This window comes from Manis javanica, chromosome 11 (assembly GCF_040802235.1).
Source record: "Manis javanica isolate MJ-LG chromosome 11, MJ_LKY, whole genome shotgun sequence".
Taxonomy (NCBI): domain Eukaryota; kingdom Metazoa; phylum Chordata; class Mammalia; order Pholidota; family Manidae; genus Manis; species Manis javanica.
The window spans coordinates 99,965,262-99,981,699 of NC_133166.1; positions in this window are offsets into that span (position 1 = coordinate 99,965,262).

The following is a 16,438-nucleotide window of genomic DNA, read 5'->3' on the forward strand; positions in this document are numbered from 1 at the left end:
CTAGAAGTAATGACAGTATTTGTTCATAATTAGTCTGAATTTTGTAAAGACATTTGAAGTAGGAACCAAAATAAAATGACATTGACCTAGTGGAGCTCAACAAAAGACAACAACAAAAAAGGACAGTGAATCAAATATCTAATCTATTTTGAAATATGTAGTGTCCTTACATCACATATAGTTTCATTTCATGATTGTCACCAAAAATAATTATGTTGTATAGAGGAGGGGACTATCTATCTATCTATCTATCTATCTATCTATCTATCTATCTATCTTTAATTGTATGTTCCATGTGTCAAATATGCTAGATAAACCACAGAATCACTGTTGCTATAATTTGCATTTCCCTAATTAATGTGAAACTGAGCACTTTTTCACATTTATTGGTCACTGAAGTTTCTTCTTTTATGTAATATTTGCTAAATCCTGTGTCTATGTTCCTATATGTTTTAATATCAATTTATATAAATTTTTCATATATTTGTATTAATCCTTTTATCCTCAAATATCTGTCTCTATCCCCAAATTCCAGGTCAGATACCAATATTTGGGGGCATTTTGTGAGGCTATCTTTCTGTTAAGGATTTTGAAATGTACTGTGGAACTTGCACTCTGTAACAGCAATTGATGTTCTAAAATTCATATTTTTTGGTGAATTGTTTATTTTTTAATGTCACAGCCTTTCTTATTCTAAATAATATATTTTTTCTTAGGGTCCATTTTTTTTCTTCTATTAATATTATTATTCCTGGACTTCTCCTTCCAACCAAGATGGTGTAACAGTGACAGGGTGTATCTTCCTTCCTAAAGAAAATGAAGCAATAATTTTCAAACCACTAGGCAGCAGGTCATGAAGAATAGGATCCCTGATCCCTGGGAAACAAATGAAGAGAGGAACTGGTACAGCGTACTGACTTGCAAGTTTCTGGGATGCGGTGCAGGGAAGAAGAACCCAGATAGAACTTGGCAGCCTCACTGTCTAAAAAGAAACAGAGCCACAAGTCAGAGGAGAACAAAATGGCTAGAGTTCACAGATGGAATGTCGGAGACGAGGGAGTGACACAAAAAGAGAACTCCATGGATTTTAGAGGGTTTCTCTTGAGTATTTAGCTAAACACTGGTAAGTGCAGGCACATGAGAAAAATACCTGAAGCTTGAGGGAAACATCTACCCAGAAAGAATTAGAAGAAACAGCAACCAATATGTGCAACCGCAGGGAAGAGTTCTTTTTCCCCTCAATCAGACTGGAAAATTTCATAATTCATGGGTCTCTGTGTGGAGTACTTTCAGTAGTGGTAGAGAATAATTAGTGATAGACTCAACAATGCTCCGGTCCTTCCTAGCAAAGATTGAATAAGACCTGAAAAGACGGAACTGTTTTAAGTTAACTGTATTCAGAAACAAAGCTCAAGACTATTTTAGGAGTGCAGAAATATCCAGAACTCAAGGTAAAATTTGTAATAACTGGCATTCAAGAACAAAGAAGTTACAAAGCATAAGAAGCAGGAAAATCCAACTCAAAATGACAAAAATCAGTCAATAAAAACCAACTGAGAATACGACAGTGTTACAACTAGCAGCTAAAACATTAAAACAATTATAAACTGTATTTCATTTGTTTAAAAAGTCAAGTAAAATCATGGAAGATGTAAAAAAGGTCCACACTGAACTTCTATAGATGAAAACCACAATTTGTGAAATGAAAAATATATTGTATGAGATTATGGCAGATTAGAAATTGCAGAATTAATTAGTGCATTTAAAAACATGGTAATGGAAACTATCCAAAATAAAAGATAAAGAGAATAAAATAAAACAATAAACTGAGCATCAGAGAACCAACAAGATCATCAGCCATGTAATAGATATCATTGGAGTCTCTAAAGGAAGAGAGATGAGAGAATACATTTTTCAAATTTTATTTGAAATATAAACAAACTATAAACTCATTTATCCGAGAAGCTCAACAAAAAACATGAACAAAACGCATGAAAAAAAATGATACCTTGGAACATCATAATCAAATTTCTATGAACCAGTAATGAGGACAATCTCAAAAGTAGCCACAGAAAAAAAGACGCATTACGTACTGAGGAGAAAAGATAAGGATGACAGCAGACTTCTCATCATTAACGATGAAACAGAGTAGGGCACCGTCTGTACCGCGCTGAAACAAAAAGCCCGCCAACCCAGAATTCTATGCTCAGTGAACATATCTTTCAAAAATGGTGAAATAAAGACTTTTTCAGACATAAAAAAAACCGAAAGAATTCATCTCCAGAAAACCCACATTATAAGAAGTGCTAGAGGAAGTCATTTTGGCAAAATGATATTGGATAGAAATATGGATCTACATAAAGGAATGAAGAGCACCGGAATGGTAACAAGATGGGTAAATATATAAATTTTTCTTACTCTTTAAACATTTTTAAAAGATAAATGACTATTTAAACAAAATGAAACAATATGTGTGAAGTTTCTCCCATATGTAAAAGGAAAATGTATCACAACAATAACACAAAAGTCAAAAAGGAAGAAACGGAAGTAAACTATTGTATGGATGGTTCTTATACTATATACATACATATGGCACCAAAGAGGTATTAAAAATGACATATATATATATATATATGGTATAATATAACTCTGAGGTAGAGTGTGATAACTTAAAGATGTATATTGTAAATGCTACAGCAAAATAGAAAAACAGTTTTATTTTAAAAAACAACAAAGGAGATAAAGTAGAATAATAAAAATATGTATTAATCCAAAGAAGGCAGGAAAAGAGAGAATAATAAAACAACAAATGGGACAGAATTTTTAAAAAAATAATGTAATAATAGGTTAGATCTAATTATATATAGAAATCACATTAAATTTAAATGATGTACACACAATTTAAAGGCAGAGTTGTCAGATTGTATTTTAAAATGAACCAACAAAGTTGTCTGTAGAAAAGTACTTTTGAAATGAAAATATAATATATACAGAGAAAGAGCATGGAAAAATATGTGCCCGGTTAACACTAGTCAAAAGACAGCTAGAGTAGATCTCTTAATATAAGACCAAGTAGATTTCAGAGCAAAGAATGTTAAGCAGCATAAAGATATTCATTTCATAATGATCCACAGTTTCACAAGAATCCACAATTTCATTAAGAAAACATGATAACTCTCTTAACAGAGCTTCAAATTACATGAAGCAAAACAAAAAACCAACAATAAAATTACAAAGACAAATAGACAAGTTCACAAATATAGCAAGAAATTTCAATAATTCTTTGTCAATTGTTGTAGAGAAAATAGACCAGAATCAGTAAGGATTTAGGAGATGTGAACATTATCAACCTAAGTGACCTAATTGACATTTATAGAATATTCCACCCAACAACAGAAGAAAACATATTTTCTTCAAATGTACCAGAACATTTACCAAGAAAAATCATTATCTGGGCCATAGAATGCATCTCAATAAAATTAAAAGGATTCAGGTCACACAAAATATGTTCTCTTAAATGGATTTATATTAAAAATCAATAACAGAAAACTTTCTGGGTAATTCTCAAATGTTTTGAATTCAAATAACACATATCTGAATTCCCTAAGGGTCAAGAAGAAACCAAGAGGGAAAAGTATTTTGAACTGAATGAAATCCCAATATGCCAACAAAAAATGACATGCCAAAAAAAAACTCTTAGGGGAGAGGTTATAACTCTAAATACCTACGTTAGAAAATAAGAAAGATCTCAAATGGATGACTTCAATTTCCAACTTAAAAGACTTCTAAAAGAAGAGGAAATTAAATCCAAAGTAAGCTAAGAAAGAAAATAATAAAAATAGATGAACTAAAAATTAGAAAACAGTAGGAAAAAAAAATCAGTGAAACAGTGCTGGTTCTTTGAGAGCAATAAAAATGATAAAATTCTATCCAGACTAATAAAGAGAAAGAAATAATACACTGCAAATGTATAAAATGAGAGAGGTGACATCACTACAGATTCTACAGTTAAGCAAAAGATTATCAGGGAATATTGTGAACATCTCAAAGCCAAAAAAATTCAACAATCTAGATTAAATGCACATGTTCTTAAAAGATACAAATTATTTGATTTCACAAAGAAGAAATAGATATTCTGAATAACCCCTGTATCTATGAAAGAAATTGAATTTATTATTAAAAGATTCCCAGTAAAAGGAAGGAAGGAAAGGAGGGAGGAAAGAAGAAAGAGAGGACAAAGAGAGGGAAAAAATTAAGTTAGTCAGAGAGGTAGTAAATATGACATCAAAATCATGATCCATAAAAGAAAAGAAAATTGATAAATTAGTCTTCATCAAATATTTAAAAATCTGCCCTGTAAAAGACACTCTTAAGAGAATGAAAAGACAGGGCACAGACTGGGAGAAAATATTTGCAAAACATGAACTACTTGTACCTAAAATATATACAAACTCTCAAAACTCAATAATAATAAAACAACACAATTTAAAACTACAGCAAAAGATCTGAATAGACACTTTACCAAGGAAAATACATAGATGGCAAATAAGCACGTGAAAAGATGCTCAATAACATTAGTTCTTAGGGAATTACAAACTAAAACCACAGTAGCATACCACTACCCATTTATTAGAATAACTAGAATTAAATAATTGCCCATACCAAGTGTTGACAAGGGTATGGAAGAACTGGAATCTTCATACACAACTCATGGGAATTTAGATGGTGCAACCATTTTAGAAAATAGTTTTTCACTCTCTTAAAATATGAAACATTTACTTAACCTACATTCCAGCCATTCCATTTCTACCAGGCATTCCACACAAAAACTTGTACATAAATATACATAGCAGCTTTATTTGAAATAGCTAAAAACTGGAAACAGCTCAAATGTTCATACACAGGTGAATGACCAGACAAATTGTGCTATATGTTACACTGGAATACTATTCAGCAATAAAAATGAACAAATTACTAATTTCAACAATAGTAGATGAATCTCAAAAATAATTATGCTGAGTGAAAGAAGCCATAAAAAGACAGCACAGATTGTATACTTACATGTCATAGAAAAGTCTAAAAAAGATACAGACGAATCTATAGTGACAAAAAGTAGATCAATGGCTGCTAGGAGGTGGAGAGGCTGGGGGGAGGCACTGCAGTGGGGCACAGAGAAACTTCTGGGAATTCACTATCTTGACTATGGTAACAGTTTAATGGATATATACATATGTCAAAATTTATCAAATTTTATACTTTAAATATGTGCAGTTTATTGTGTGTCAATCACATCTCAAAAAGCTATTTTAAAAATTGTTACACCAGCTCTCCTTTGGTAAGCATTTTGCCTAATATTTCTCTTTTTCCCCCTTTATTTTCAATTTTCTATCTCTTGAGTCTTCGATGTGTCCCTTGTAAATAGCATATATCTAGATTTCTTTTGATTTCTGAAAATCTGTCTTTAGCAAGAGCATTTAATCCATTTATGTATGTTATTCTTACTGATCAGTATATTTCTGTTTTCTTGGTCTTTCAAATTATGATGCTTTTTAGTTTGTTTTTTTACATTCCTGTCTTTTACAAAATGGTTTTTAGTCCTTTTTATACTATCCCATATTTTTAGTAGTTATGAATTCTGTTTTGCTTTGTATAATTGTTGCCCATATTAGAAGCAAAAAAAAAAAAAAAGGTCCAATGCAGATTTAATAGAACATCTTGTTTTACGGCATAATATCACCATTAGTCCATTCAAGGCCCCTATATTCTCCTATGTACATATGTGATGATGCATTACATATGTATTCACTATGCTCATTCCTCATTCTCATTCACCACTTCCACTGTAATTTGCTTGATACATATTATTTTAATGTGTTTTTGTAAAAGCTGTATAATTATCACACATGTATTTTTACATGCAAAATGATATTGTGGTAGAATTCATTCTGCATTCCCCATTTGCCCAGGAGACTATGTTGTAAAATGTATCCATTTGACCATGTGTGCCTTTGGTTTACTTCTTCTTATATCCCTGCTAATACATAGAATTATCCAACTTTTTAATATTTGCCTATCCAATGTATGTAAAGTGATATAACAGTGTATTCATTCTAACCTATATGATTAGTAATGACTGTCTTCTGTAAATTTTCTGCTCATGTCTTTTATCTAATTTCTTTTGGATTTCAGTCCTTTTCTAGTGAATTTGTAGACATTTCTTGTATATTTTATATATTACTACCTTGACATTTCTTTCATAGTCAATCATCTATTAACTTTACCCCTAATGTCCTACCTTAATAATTTCTGTAATCAAATCTCAATTTTTGGCTTCATAAGCTTTACCTTTAATTTTTAAAATAGTTTTTAACAACTCTGAGGTCACAAAGGAAATTGTGGCATGTTTTACCTTTCACTTGTAAATCTTTACTTAATCTGGAAGTCTTCCTTGTATATGTATTTTAGGTATGAATTGGTGTTATTTTCTTCATATGTGAACCAGATTATCTAATAACTTTACCTCTTAGCCTTTACTATTGTCTATCGAGTGTCCATGTGTACTTGGGACTCTGAGCCTCTGGTTTGTTCCATTGCACTATTTGGCTTTTTTTGCCGCAGTGCCATACTGTTTTTATTGCTGTGGCTTTGTAGGGTATGTATAAAATATATTGTAAGGAGGATCTCTTCTCTTTACTATTTTTCCAAGTTGGCTTAGCTATTTTTTGAAATTTATTCATATAAATTTCCAGATAAATTTATGTAATTCCTTAAAAATGCAGATGACATTCTTATTAGAATTGAACTGCACTTATGAATTAAGTTAAAATCAGTATCCTTATAAGATTTTCATATCTCATTCAAGAATATGAAAGATTTTTGAATGATTTTTTTTCAGATCTTTTTCTATGTCCTTTACTATAGTACTATTTCCTTCAAGATTTTGTATACCCTTTTTAAATTCCTTAAATATGTTACTGTTTTTGTTGCTCTTGTGAATGGTATTTTACTTTTAATAGTTTCTAGACATACTTTTATGGGCTGACATTTTATCAGTCATCTTGCTTTATACTCATCTTAATTACCGAATTCTGTTAATTTTGCGCATTTTCTATATAGACAATCATCTTATCTGTGAATAATGACAATTTTACTGATCTCTTCCTTTCTAACCCTTTAAGTCCTTTCTTTCATATAACATCAGCCAGGATAATTAGGAATAGCGGACCTCTATGAATCCCAGATCTGAAAGGAGACATGTCTTAAAATTCTCCATTAAACACATTTACTTGTTACACCTTTGTCAAGTTATGAAGTTCCCTTTTATTCCTGGTTTGCTAGATTTTTATTATACACATGGATGATTTTCTGTACCAGATAAGATAATTAGCACTTTGAAGGCACTATTTCATTATCTTCAGACATCTTTTATTGTTGTTAGGATACTGCTATCAATATAGTTATCATTTCTTTGTAAGTCATATGATTTTCTTTCTAGTTGGTTTCAATAGTTTTTCATTTACATTCTGAAATTTCCTTACAATGGACCTAGCTATACAATGTTTGACCTATCCTCTATGGTTTCTGAATTCTTCCTCAATCTGCAGACTCTCACATTAATTCAGGGCTGGAAATTTCCCCTTAATTATTACATCTCTATCATTCTTTCCTTCTGGAATTTCTATTACACAGAATTTTGAACTGTCTCGATTGTTGTTCTTATATTTCTTGTTCATATTTTTCATCTCTTTACCTCTCTGTAAATCACTGTGCCATAAACTGTGTAAATAAACTGTGTCTTCAAGTTTATTAATTTAACATTGTTCTAATGTGAGAAGATTAATTTCTATGGCCAATTTGTGTGCTCACCACTGACGGTTCCATATGAGCCTCCATTTTTAATTCCCTACACGTAGAAATAGGAGACTAAGAAAAGTCGACTCATCTGTGCACAGCCCCAGGGGGGAACTGCTAACTCTGGCAAATGTTTTGGCAGAAATTGACAATAAACTCAAGGAACAACACGATGAAAGAGAGCTTTAAGTAAAACAAATGTCAAGCTTCTTCTGATCTGTGACAAGTAGGAACCAAATGACCCCATTAAAATGTACTTGGAGGACAATTTAGCCCTGAAAATTTGCACACTCGCTTTAAAGATCCATCCAAAACTATTTATCTTAGAAAAGATTTTTTTTTACTTTTTTATCTTAACTCCTATTCAAGAGACCTCATGACTTTGTAACACCCTAAATGATTTATGCTTTTAGTCTAGGTCCATCTGACCAAAATCTCACAAATGAGCCCACACACATGAATTGCTATCTGTTCCTCTTTGTAAACTCACTCCAGGTCCCCACATAACATGTGGCACAGCGGACCACCTTGTGACATAAGCTGGGGTGAGAATAAGTACCTGGAGAAAATTATACTCTTCCCCCAAAAGCATAGCAAAAAGGGAGGGGTAGTTTCTTTACCAGCTGCTAAGCAATAACAAAAAGCCATGTAAAATCCATTTTGTGCAAATGTGGTATATATTTGCCATCAGAAAAAAATCTTTGAAAAATAAGGTTCTTAGGTAATTTGCCTAAAATTCTTCTGATATCTAAACATTAGATCAGTGTGAAATGTTACTCAAGAGTTCAAGTAATTTTACCATTCACAAAATCATGCAAATATGATGCACACTTATTAAAAATATGAAATTAAATTGGAAATACTTTTTTGGAAAATTGGTTTAAATTACCTCAGAAACTACTATGTGTGGCAGAAATAGCTGTACAAAGTGAGATCTTTAAAGAAATATAGAAAAGCTTTTTAAAAGAGTTTAATTTTAGGCCAATTACACAAACTGATTATCAAGAGAACTGGTTTCAGCCAAATTTGCTTCCAGCTAACCTGCTCATCAGCCCATTCCAACAAGAAGGGAATATCTTTGTAAGCTACAAATATTGGGCTTTCATTTTTTTAATGTGAACTGAAAGTCAGTGTAAGAGGTATTTAAGTACTGTGTACAGAGGTATGGAGGTGAACCCCTGGGCCAAGAGAAGAGGGGCCCTTCATTTTGAGCTAGATAAGTGCAGAATTGGGAAGATTTCATTTGTTTCATTGATTGGAGTGAGGATATTGGGGGGAAAAAGTAACATTCAGGACAAAGGACCAAAGAATTCAAGATAATAACAGGATAGCAGGGAAGCCAACAGGATCTAAGTTAAGAAATCCCAAGTGCAGAGGCTGAGTCCATCGGAGACCCTGGATTGGAGACAGGAGGCAGAGGTGGGAAAGTCGCCCTCCCTGGGAGGAGGTGCAAAGGCCGGAGACCAGCCGGCAGAGGCAGAGGATGCCCAGAGGACCTAGAACTAAACCCAGCTGCCTTTGGCTGTTTGGGTGAGAAATGGGACTGCAAATGCAGAATGGCTTTAGCCAGAAGTCAAAAATGGTGATCCACAGCTGGGGCGGAGAAGGCCCTCCTGCCTCCCTCGAGACTAGAAGAGGTATCTGAAATGGGATGCTCGAGGGGTGATGATCAAGGGGAGGACTGGCTCAGGGGGGTGGGTCAGATGCCCCAGGTGTCCCCGTAGTAACAGAACAGCTAATGCACAATTGTAAAGGAGAGCATGCGGTGAAAACTAATGATCTTTTGATTATAAAATTATTACCAACACTAATAAAATAATTTTGATGCATGGGTGAAGTGAAGTTCTGGGTGGTAGGAGCAAGGAGTGGGGAGAAGTCTCTACTCAAGAAGCAAGTGGCCATTGGCATCCTGTGTGTTGGAGAAACCCCCCATTTATACTGTGGGGTGGCAGCAGTGAATCAGAACGCAAGCCCCTAGCTGTGAGTGACCAGTGTGCACTCGGGTCCCCCTGGCAGCCTTTCCCGGCTGCATCCCTCTCTCCCCCGCCCTGCTCTCACCCACAGCTGGTGGGGTGGGCCTCTGTCTGAGTATCCACAGCACCCTACCCGTAGCTGTCTTACAGCCCACATAGGTGCAGTGTTTGTGTACCGCTTGCCCCCCTTCACTACACCGTGACCTTCTGGAGGGCAAGGATGCCCGTCTTTCATCTTTGTAGCCCCAGCACCTAGCCCAGTGTCCAGCATACAGAACTCCAATGAATGAATGAAGAGGGATAGCTGGATGGGTAAATGAACGCATAGAGGAGCTGTGCACACACACACATGAACACACACATCCAAACAGCCAGGCTCCACTCCCTCGGTGCGCCTCTCCTGCTCATCCCTGGGCCAGAACTCTCTGCGCTGCTGAACATACTCCCAGGAGGGGCTGCTTTCAGCTGTCAACAGTTCCAGCTCATCATCTCCCTCACTGCGGTGTTTAACATCAGCCGTGAGACGGTGCAGCGTCGTCTGAGATCCCATCCTTGTCTCCGGCATCTGTCTCCATCCTTCCAACCACCCCTCTTCCTTGTTGTTCAGTATTTTCTCTCTGTTAAAAGGAGGGCAGTGGCAATTTGCTTTCTTGCCATGTTTATGCTTTGCCCAATATCTATTTGTCATTTTTATCGTATTTTTTCTCTCTCCGCATTCATCTTTGGATGATGCCTTGTCCTTAGCATTTGCTTTCAGAAAAAAGAACAGTTAGGACCCATGCCACTGGCTCTCCCTGAACCCAGCTACTTAGGAAATAGAACATTCATATACCTTTCAGGGACTGTAGAAACTTAAAACTACAGAGAGTTTACATTCTGCAAAGCATTTTCAAAAGCATTATTTCATCTGAGTCACGCAGGTATCATTTAGGGCAAATATCATCCTCTAAAAATGCACTGGGGTTTGAAAAGAGCAGTTGGGTCTGATTTGTGCCTGTCTGCTACCTATCTGCTTCCCATCACTACCAGCAAATCACTTCCTACCCTAACCTTTTTTTTTCGAACCTCTTACATAAATAATCCCTATCACTCTCCTATCTTTTATGTTAGAACAAGGATATATATAAAAGTACATGCCTAACCACCTCACACAGTTTTGATAAGGCTCAAATTAAATAGCACAGACGATAGAATTTTGGAAGTCATAAACCATTATAAAATCAAAAAAGATCAGGATTGTCACTATTAAGGTATCACTGTTATGTGTATTTCCAAATTCTAGGGATGGGGACAATTCTTAATGATCAGAATCAAATCCCTTAACTCCCATACCAGGGCTTTTTCCTCACTATTCTGCTACCTAGTCCAAGACTAATGGCACTAGGACACCTCCTCGAGTCAGGGCCTGGACAGTAAAAATGTAATCCTCCCACCTCTACCCAGCCCCCCTCTTCTAGACGGAGGAGTCTGGCTTTTCCTACCAAGAAGAGCAGCAAGCTAAGTTTCGCTCCAGCTCAGTGACTCCAGGAAGAGGTGATTGGCTAGAGCCAGAGAGGAAAAAGCAGCAGATCTCTGAACACCTGTGACGGTTCCAACGAGTAGCTGTACAGCCAGCCCCGAGATCGGTTATCGTTTCCTTGTTGGTTATCCACTGTCTCTCAGTCACAGCTCCAAGACCTGGGTGATTTTCTGTTTCACTGAATGATTCAACTCTCTGAAAGGCACTTCAGCTCACCAACAGACTTCCTTTCTAGCAAATACTTCAAGTGCTGTCATCTGGAAGCATTCTCTTACCTTGCATTTATCTTTTTTTCTTTCCACTGGAGCTAACTTTTTTTAATGCATGTACATCTTAGGCCACCACTGGCCTGAGATCCACAGTAAGAGGAGAGCCGTGGCTGTGTACGTGGATTGCAGAAGCCGCGAACACAGTGCTCCTGCCCAAACACAGTGACATTATACTTCCTCAACTCAAGAGTAGCTTGATGGAAACATCTTAGCCTCGAATCCAATTGCTTTCACCAAGATGGTAATGAAAGTAGCCGTGCCGATGAAAGCCAGCACTTCTCCCCTCCCTAATTGCATCAGCTTGACCCTCTCGTCTGATTAAATGCTTATAATTTTTCTCCCAGCATGTAATTTTTTAATTATAATATGTTTGAAGAACATCAAAATTATTTGGCTGTTTGCAGGGTGATTGTTGACAACAGAGTCAATGTGTTTCTTTCTCTGATGTGCCGAGCACCCAGTGGGTGCCTGAGAAATAATAATTGATGATAGAGGCAGAGATGTCCCTGTGGCTGGGTGATGGGCTCACAGGCAGTTGTGTGGGGGGTGGAGAAGGATTTGGATCCCCTGGCTGCGGAATTCCTGCCTCCCCATGCATTTGGGGTGGTATGGAAAAGAAGAAAGAGATACCAGATTATATACTTATGCTCTTATTTCCTGTATAGAAATTTCTGTTCAAAGATTTCCAATTAGTTCAGCGGGTTTTCCCTAGATTTGGGGATAGGATGCAGCAATCTTTCAAGACAGAGGTTCTGTTTAGGAAATATTTACTTGTCATAGTTAAAAAAAAAATGTAAACCAAGTAAATATATACTGTTTTCTGGACAAAGGAAAAACCATCCAGATTCTGGGATGCTGGGATGACAGGAGTAGAAGAAGATAAATTTAGGAAAACAGAGTCTTTTATAAGGGAGACAAAAGGAGATGAGGCTTTTATCTCCAGATTTGAGGGTAATGTCGATAAATGGTTGGCCTCAAATGCACTCTTCTCAAATTCAGCTTCTCCACTTACCAGCTGGGTTAGCTTGAGTCGTGCACTTACCCTCTCTAACCCTAGCTTTCCTCATCTCTAACAGTGGTGACAATAACCACGCGCAGTGTTGCTTACGTGAAGTAGTATCCGTATGGACGATAGAACACTACCCCCCACGGGCTTAGGGCTCTGCGGTGGTTGACAATAGTTCTCTTGGGGAGTTTCTGAAGGAGCGTCAAGGAACAGCCCTATTCCTGTGAAACCTGTAAGCACAGTTTAAATTCACAGCTCCAGACCCCTGTGAGTCTGCCCTTTCTGGAAGCAGGTGACTGGAAGTTTCCATGAGAAGGAGCTATCAGTCCCCACCCTCTGGCTCCATGATCTGCTTCTCTGATCGGTACTTTTTTTTTTTTTGTCTGTGTTTTTTGTTTTTCCTGGAGTCAGGCGTGTGACCCTCAGACCTGAAAAGGATACTGAATTGCCAATTCAATTTCCCTAAAACTGGTGGAGCCTGAATGCCTGGCCTACATTGACATACAGCTAATCTAATACAAATTGATTTTGGTTTTAAACCCAAGCAAGTCAAGAAATTGCTGTGGATTTTTCCAAAGCACAAAGGACGCTGCTTTGCTGCAACTGTAAAGCCTCTGGCTTAGGCATCCTGGGTCCTGGTCTTTGAAGTCCTGTTCATCTCCCCAGAGCAGGGGCCACTATCCCCATTCCCACCCGCTCCTGCTTGCAAATGCCAAGCTTAGCAGACATTTAGGGCGCTCCAGCCCGTCTTGCTGCAGCTCCGCAATCTGTGCCCTTGGTGTCAGTTGGGCTCTGTCCTTGAACCTGCGGTCTGAACACTCTGACTTATTTCTGAAGGTCCATAACTTTATCCTGCTATTCTGCAAGCTATATCCCTGGGTGTGAGCCCCTCTTCTCCCAGGTATTTTGTAACCGACTTGGTTGCTCTAGAACTGAGAATCTGTACTGTTGGGGGCACCGTTTCCCTCAGCAAGGACCAACTTCCGGAATGCTGGGGCCGGGCTCAGAGCCGCACGAAGCAGGGTCCTTCTCTAGTGCCGACTGCCTCCCTTCTGAGCTGCTTGCTGGGTTTCCTCCCTGTCCTCCTACGGGACTCCTCACCGTCCATCTCGTTTCAGATTTCACAGATGCCAGCCTCTCGCCCAGACCAGCACTGCCTATCTACCTACAAAAGTTCTCCAAAAGCATTTTTATTGAGCTAGTCAGAAATTAATTGTAAGCATGATTTGGGGATATGAAGGAATGGCTGGGATTCCGTTGTGACCATTTGTGGGCGCACTGCAAGAAAGATCACAGCGGCTACATGCTTGTAGCAAATGAGAAGTCATATGATAAGTCTTCTGAGGATGAGCTCAAATATAGTGAAATAATATCTACTCAGTGGGCTCTGTGTTGCTTCTGAGATAATGACACCTAATAATCACTTAACACATGTTGACTGCAGGGTTATGTTTTGTTTTGTTTTAAGTCTTGAATCAGCAGGATGGGAAATGGGCCAACTGAACAGGGTCAGAACCTAGAACACCAGCTAACCAAGGTGGAATGGGCCCCAGGGGGAAGGACACATCCAGCTTACCCACCTCAGTAAGAAGTCTAGTCCAGTAGAAGGCACTCCTTACCTGGAAACTATGGCAACAGCCAGCCAGCAATAGGCAGCCTGTGAAGGCCCAAACAGGCACGCAGGTGGGCAGGAAGTCAGCAAGGGGGTGACTGAAAGGTCTTGGGTTTGAGAAGTGATCAGGATTTCTTTCAGTTCCTAAATGAAAGGGATAGTTGTTCTTAAATTCTAACGTGTGTGAGCATTACATGGAGTGCTCATTAAAAATGGAGATTCTCTGTCATCATCTACAGGGTCATTCAGTCAGGGACAGGACATTTCTAACAAGTTATTTAGACAATTCTGGTGTGAATGGCTTGAAGACCACTCTTAGCAAAACTTGAATGCAGAGAAACAGAAAAAAGCAGAGAAAGTCCTGAAAAACGAGAGGAACCCAGGCACTGGGAAAGTTGATCCTCAGGTTCAAGAATTCAGTAGCCCACCTGCAATGCTCAGAGTCTGAGCACAAAACATGGCAAATCCTCCCATCCTTGCAACTATGAGGGGAATCAAGTCACTCTGGAGGCAGTAGGGTAGGTTTCAGAAAAATTGAGTCAAATGAACATAATTTTCTTTTCGAAGCTAAAGAGACAATGATTATTTTGCCCAAGCATTGAACATGTTCACCCATTCATTCACATGGACATTCATGTATTCATTCCTGTTTAGGGAGCATTGTGATTCCTGCTTCTTTAGTACAGACTATGATCTCTCTCTGCATCTAAGAACTACACCTAAAAATCCTCTTAAGAACATGATATACACAAAATCTGATTCATCATCTTTCTTCTCACCTTCAAATTAACTTTCTCTCTTAAATTCCTATTCTTCAAAGGATCAAGAAAGAAAAGGAGAATCCCTTTTTCTATCTGTTTGCATGCAGGAGAACACCACGAAGCCTACCTCTATTTGCTATAATAGATGGGTGTGGGTTTTCTGGCCATTTCACACACCTTGGAACAGAAGTTGTGTGGAAACATGGAGGTATGAGCTCCGCAGTCCTGGCTCCCAGCTGACGGTGCTTTTGCTTGGGTGCCCCACTGGTGAGCCAAGTGCCCTGATGTGATTTTGGAATGGGAATTGGAGAATAACCTACAAAGGCCAATCTGTCCAGTGGATAATTAGATTGAATAAGCAGAAGGAAAGTCTCCATCACTCAAAGTCATCCGAAACAATACCTCAGTGTAGCTCAGATTCTACCATTAGCAATTCATCTTTAGAAACGTTTTTTCAAAGGTCAATAAATACCATTGCCAAAGTAAATAATTACAAGCAAACGTTTTCAAACTGAGTTCCCAGGACCCCTTGGGTTCACCTAAACATTTCCCGCCAGGACCACCAGAGGGGGCAAGACTCACCAGCCCCTTTAGCACGCCTGTCCCACCCACTTGAATCAGAGGAACTTTTTTCCCTGAGAAGTTTATGAGATTCCACGCAAGAGCATTTACAGAAAACGTGATTTAGTTTCAGAATGTTAAAAATCATTTGTAACAGTAGAAAAATACTAGAAACAGCCTGAGTGTCCATCATCCTAAATTATACTGCTTCTACACAATGAAATGATGAAAAAGCTATGAAAAAGATGAAATAGATCTATATGTCGTGCTTTGGAGATAAATTCAGATACATCATTAAGTGAAAAAGTCAAGTAGCAGTACAGTATCTATAGGCCAGTTCTAAACATGTTTAAAATATACATGTGTATGCTTGTTTATGCACAGACTAGCTTGGGAAAGGGGCATAATTTTTAACCTGGAGTTTGGGGTGTACATTTACCATATCACTGAATTCTCTTCTGTATTATTTCCCTTTTCTTTGTCACCACAAACATATTTTAATGTTTGAAAAAATTTGTTTTAATTTTTTTTCAAAATTACTCTATTAAGGTACCTTGGTCATTATTAACATCTTGGCAGATATTAGTTATCACTTTCTTTCTATGGTGACAGTTATCTCAGAGGAAAGGAGACCCTGAACAGGTAAATACCAGTATGAATGTGGTACAAGGAGGGCCCATCTATGGGGTGTCATCTGAAAAAGAGCTGAGAAAATGTGCAGGGTTCCTGAACTGTCTGGCCCTGACATTCAACAGAGAAATATCCTCTTGGTTGGGAGAAAGTAACAATGAATAAGACAAAAAAAATTCTTTTTTCCTGTGCTTTTGTTTGGTCCTCCGATTATGAACATAATCTAAATGATTCCCAGCAGAGAAACTAAGTTCAG